Below are 6,408 nucleotides of genomic sequence, written 5' to 3'. Positions count from 1 at the left end.
ACTTTTCCGGATCACAAAGACATGAAGGCGAGATCATCTGTGTACAGTTCTGCAATTAACTGAACTCTAACATTAATCTTAATATTCTCAAAGGTATTTTATCAGCACATTGCAGAGTCCTTTCATGACATCTTGGGCACAGCCATCAGCAGTGTGTCTGTTTGAGGAGAGAGTGTCAACCTCGTCGAGAGGTTTACTTACCTCGGCTGGGACATTTATGTCTCTGGTGACTCTTCCTATGAAGTCAGTAGATGGATTGGGAGAGCATGGGGGGTCATGAGATCGCTGGAAAGGGGTGTGTGGCGCTCCCGATGTCTCTGCAAAAGGACCAAGGTCCAAGTCTTTAGAGTCCTGGTGCTTCTGTCTTCTGTCCTTATTTAGCTACAGTTTTTCTTCAAAGTGATTCACAAATATAAAGTACACCAAATAGTACAATTGATTACTTATTTCTATTTTGGCCACAAGGGGGTGTAGCAGAGTCCCAAACACCAGACACAACTACCAAAGACAAGTCTTGGGTTCAAATAAAGTATTTTTATTTAACAGAGTGGCTTCTTTTTAACTCAGCACAGCACAGTAAAGCAAAAATCAAACAAATTCTTTAATCATTTTTCTCTCCTTCCACCCCTTCTTGGTAAAGCCTTGTCCACCTCCTCCCGGGTTCAGCTCCTCAAGTGAGGTAAGGTGGCGTCTTTTATGATTGACCCAGGAAATCATCTGGTGTCATAGAATTACTACTGGAAAGTAATTCTGGGCCAAGTTGAAGCTCCATAGAACAGTGAAGTTTGGGGACTCCCACTGCTCCCCCCAGGACTCGGACAGGGCTGTTTTCCTCAAATACACAACCCATGAAACCCATGTGGGAGTCCAAAGTAGCGGTACCCCAGGAGAACACTGCCATCCAGGGGGACCAACTGTTCTTTATATGACGTGCCTTCCAGTCCATCCGTTATTTCCTTACCCTGACTGGGGAAAAAAAACATGGACGCCATCCTGGTCAGAATGCATATCCATCCAAGCTGTCCTTCAGTAATGGCCTCCAAACCAGGAAAAGAGCCACCTTCAATCCCAGTAGTGATGCCAGTCCATCCACTATAGCATTTACACCATTTTTAGAACAAAGCCTGCTTATGTTGTGTATAACTAAATCAATGATAAGGAATCAAACTACATGCTTTTGGTTAAGCAGTCTTTCTCTACTAAGGGTCACACAAAGGGTGAAATACGTGTCGCATACTCTTTGCATTGCTTGGCAGATACAGTATGACATAACTATGAGTTGCTTCTCACAGCTGAGAGAATGTGATGAATGTTTGCCGACTGGCTGACCAGCCACAAGCATTGCCTGGTAGGTAACCACCTAAATAATCAGATTGAAATTCAGTCAAAGACATGAGTCAAATAAATGTAATGCCAGGAGTTGGTATTTCACAAAAGAAAGAAAATAAATAGCACATGCAGGTGGTAAAACAAAAAAGAAAGGTACGCTCAGCGTGTAACCGACTCAGTCTCTCTTTAGTCCAAGACTGACTCTCTCCTTCCCGTACCGGATGTTTTTAGGACATTGGTTCCTATAAGAGGTGGAGTTTGATGACAGAACACCAAAAGTCAGGTCATTAATCGTCCAACCGACATCCCTTTGAATTGTGAAGAAAAGTACTGTAGCAACAACAACAGCGCCTCTCCTCCTCTCAGCGGTGGTAAGGCTCACCTGTCCGTAGCCGTAAAGGTGTCTCCTATTTAAAGATGCATGACAATACTATAACAGTTGATGTGCTATAAAAATGCACAACTGTTTGTAAACTAGAAGGTGAGATGAAATATTTGACTAAGCAATTGCTAATTGAACCTCCACCAATGGTTGAAATGCATTTCCTTAAAAGGGAAACTTTGTAATTTGTAATGAGATGGATAAAATTTAATGAAAATGGCTTCCTGAGAGTCCATAAACTGCATACATTATTCCTAATAAAATGGCTGAGGCTGTGAACAATTTACACTAAATGGTGATGACCATACCAAAGCAAATAATAATAATAATAATAATAATAATAATATAAAAAATAGCAAAAATTAGACAAACATGGTTTCCTGAGACTCCAAAGCCCAGCTTCCCTAACCGCTTTATACATAGTATTTTATGTATAATCTCTCATGAATTCTGTTCTACACTGTCTTGATTTGCATATGACCCACTTTCCTTTTAACCTTTTTTCAATACAGTAACTTCAATGCACACCAGAAGACACCATTCAGTGCTTGTCTGCTAATTGTTAAGCTGGACCATTTGCTCTCACAGACGCTGTTATCAAGGTTTCCACCTCAACTCCATGACTTGGTATATATAGTTTCAAGTCCATAGCAAGTCCACCACTTCAACCTTCACGGGGTCCAGACAGTCTCCCATAATTGAACCTGTCTTCTAAATTATCTTGTTGATTTGGTGGGCCTCTCTTGAAGTGATGATACCAGCCCACCACACCACAGCATAGACAATCTCATTGGCCATCACAGAGTTGTCGAAGCCTGCTCTGCCTTTTCTTATATAGTTCATCTGTGTTACCAGACCACTCCAACCTGTCATTAATGAAGATCCCTAAGTACCTGTAGGAGAGGACCACCCGAACATCCACTCCCTGATTTGTGACTGGACACAGAAGCCCTTTAGGGTGTCAGAAGTCAATAACCAGTTTCTTGTTTTGGTATTGGCTAACACAAACAGTTTAATATGATCTTCAATTGTATCTCTTTGTATCTAAATCAAATAAATACAGTACATTAAGTTGACAAGCAGACACCAAATGAGTTCTTGATGAACTACTTCATAAATGTCTCCTTAACTAATGATGTTCTATTTTCTATATTTTCTACCAATGCTTCATTCATTTCCTCACAACACTCCAAATGTCTTCCAGTTTGATCACTAGACTCCCATGTACCTCCCCACCAAAATCTTTCCATAGTCAAGGTTACTAATGTTGTTGCAAATTCCACTACAGCCAAATGTGTTTGATACTTACCCTGAAAACTCCAGCCTCTTTGTGAAATGCACCACAATGGCCATTCAGACAGGCTGATCTTTTTAGATTTCCATTAAGACTCCCTGCTTGCGGGGACAGAACTGGCAACTCACTGCCCTTGCACCCTGGTCTAGTTACTGAATGGGTTTGTTTCCCACTGATTTTCATTTTTATAATGGCATTTATTTTTACACACAGTATGAGTGCAGATGTTCTAAAGAATGAGAAGATCGCAAAACTACAGGTGTCTGTGACTTTAGTCATCCGTATTTGTAATAGTTAAATAAGTGCAGTCATTATATTGCATTTGTACAACTCATAAAATAGTGTTTTTGTTGAGATTTTAATTAGAATTAAACATTTATTGCTATAAGATTCATTTATGTAATTTACATTTTGTGTTGCTTTAATAAAATTTCAATATATTCTATTTATTGTATTTAGATTTCTATGTATTCTATACAATGGATTCAGAAAGTATTCAGGCCCCCTCACTTTCTGGACACTTAAGTGTGTTGTAGATTTCATTTTAATGGATACATTTGCCATTTTTGCCCATCAATTTACATTTAATATCCCATAGTTTTTGCCCTGACGTCAAGTGTGAATCGCAGGACCTCATACACATAGGTGTGTGTCTTTCTAAACGAAGTTCAAGCAGTTCATTTTTGGCATAGGTGGTCTCCAATCAAGTTACTTGACACGTCTCCAGGAGAATTCAACAAACAGGATGCACCTGAGCACAGTGTGGATTGCTACAGCAAAGTGTCTGAATACTAATATATAGGCCGGTCCAGATCTAATTATGCAATTTTCATCATGCTATAACTTATTTAGTTTATTACATATAAAATTACCCGAAAAATCCTGTACCATCGAGAAGTGTGCGAACTGACGACATGAAGAATCGTCTTCGCGCCAAACTGGAATCGTCCCCGCATAAATCAAAGTCATCCAGATGATCTGGATCTGCATAATTTGATTTGGAAAACCCTGTACTGTATATATGGGAGTGTTTCATTTGTAATAAATGAGAGAGTAAAAGAGACTGAGACTACATTTGAAAAGAATGAAAGGTGAAAATTTTGCTGAAAGCTATAAAAATGCAGCTTTAGTTTTTTAATAAGGTGACATGTTTGATGAAAAATGTGACAACTGATTAAATGTGTAAAAGAATGCTGAGAGTGTCCTATTAAATGATGTGTGAATGGGACTTCTTTTTCTAAAATACATGTGCTGAAAATATATAGTGCACACAAAACTGAAAATGGCTGATATAAGTTAACAGAGCTCTGAATTTATTTGGGTTAAAATACGAGTTTTGAATATGTGTAATATTTGGTATAATGAAAATGTCTCCACTTTTGCTTATTAAAATATTTATAAGTGTGCTGTGACAAAATAAAACACAAACAGAAAAGGTGAAGAGTTGGGAGAATTCCCCGTATAATGTTGGTGGATCCAGTATTCAGATTTGTACAGAAGTCATGGTCAAAACTGCACAAAACAGACAATTGACAATCACAAATTAGCTTCTGGGTGCTTTTATGGGTACATGGCAGGAAATACAAATGAGAAACAGGAAATGAAATCTAAGGCAGATGTGATGATGATCGAAGGAGCCGGATATGACATCATAATCGGGGGACGGAAATGAAGTCATCAAGAGGTGACCGAAAGTGAAGTAATCAATGGTAGCTGGAACTGGAGTCATCTTTTGTAGCCGGAACGGACTTTCACACGTGGGTGCTGTGTAAGATAGGATCTTTACTCCTCCATCTTTCTGTTGAGGAAGGGAAAAAGGCGTTAATACTTCATTCCAATCCCTCACCTTTCGTTCTTTCGTGCTTTATCGGGCCCTTTGGCTGTCCCCTATTCGCATGTGCGTGACAATGTAAAACATCTTTCCTTCAGACCCAATCAAGTTTTCAGGAAAAATGTTCTTTAGATAATTTAATTAGATAATCTGTTTGAGAGCAAACATGCTACAGTCGTTGTGGTATTTGCGTCAGAATGGATGCTTTTGTTAACTACTAGCCATCCCCTGCGGCTCCGCCCCGTAGTAGTGAAGCAGGACAAACTTTAAAAATCAATAAACAAACAGGTATCGGTAGCTAAGTAGAAACAAGGTACTCTCCATAATGTGCCCAGAGGTACACCGATTCGAATGGAGGGATTATATATATGAACAAGGAAGGTGGTAGAGCCAGGGTGCTGAAAACATGTGCCAGCCGGCTCTGGGGCTTCAGCACCTGTTCTCCCTTACTCTGAATTTGTAGAAGATTCCTCAGATGTGGAAAACATCCTATGTGGTCCCAGTGCCTAAAGAAAGGACATTCCAGTGATCCCAGTGACTTCAGACCAGTTGCTCTTCAAACATCATGCAGACCTTTAAGAGGCTGGCCCTAAAACAGATACGACCCGTACTTACAGAACATCTGGTTCCTCTGCCCAGCTTTCCACTCCTGACGTGACACTTCTCCCTCCCCTTGGCCCACAGCCTCTGTCTCGGAATAGCACAAATATATCACTCCTGCAAGCGAACTATGATTCATAGCGCGATGAGAGAACTTATAAAATCAACCGGAATGATCAAGTACATTATATTAAAAAAACGATCTAAATCCATTAAGCATTTCTCTCGTTCGCTAGCTAAGCAGAGATAAGAAGGAGAGCCCTGATGCTGGAGTGTGAATGAGGAGGGTCCCGTCCCACTCTCCTCGGCCTGTGGTGTTTCTCTCGGATTTGCGCAAATAAAACAGTACCGCAAGCAAACTATGAAACTTAGGGCAATGAGAGAAGTCACAAAATCAACCGGAATGTTCAAGCAAATTATAGAAAAAAACCCGTTCTAAATCCGTTAAGTAGTTCTCTTGTGAAAAGCGGACAGACATACACACAGACAGACGTTGGATTTTATATATATAGAGATATACAGTAAGTTTTGGTTTTGCAAATAAAGGTTTTCATGTTGGAATTTTACTATTAACAATGACGCGAAACCCTTCTTTATTTAGTATGTTTTGCAACATTTTGGAGCCGAAACCCAAATTATTTGCTTGTCTCGCCGCAATCCCTGTGTTATTCCTAGTCTGGCTTTGACTTGGCTGGCCAATGAAGGCTTTCCTGCTGGAAGACTGACAAGTTGGCAGGCTAGATGTGTGAATGAGATGGGAACTATTGGTGATTCAGTATTCTCTGCAACAACAGAAACATGTTTTCACTTTGGCATTATGGGTTGTTGAGTGTAGATTGATGGGAAAAATGCATTCATTTACAATTAAGTCTAGAACTCTATACAGTGTGCAGAAAGTGCAGGGGTCCAAATAGTGTCTGAATCCCCTGTCTACTTTCACTTCAAGTAAAGTTTCATAGTGTGTAAATGAGA

The sequence above is a fragment of the Polypterus senegalus genome, chromosome 14 (genome assembly GCF_016835505.1).
Source record: "Polypterus senegalus isolate Bchr_013 chromosome 14, ASM1683550v1, whole genome shotgun sequence".
In the NCBI taxonomy this organism is placed as follows: Eukaryota; Metazoa; Chordata; class Cladistia; order Polypteriformes; family Polypteridae; genus Polypterus; species Polypterus senegalus.
This window is presented reverse-complemented; position numbering follows the sequence as displayed.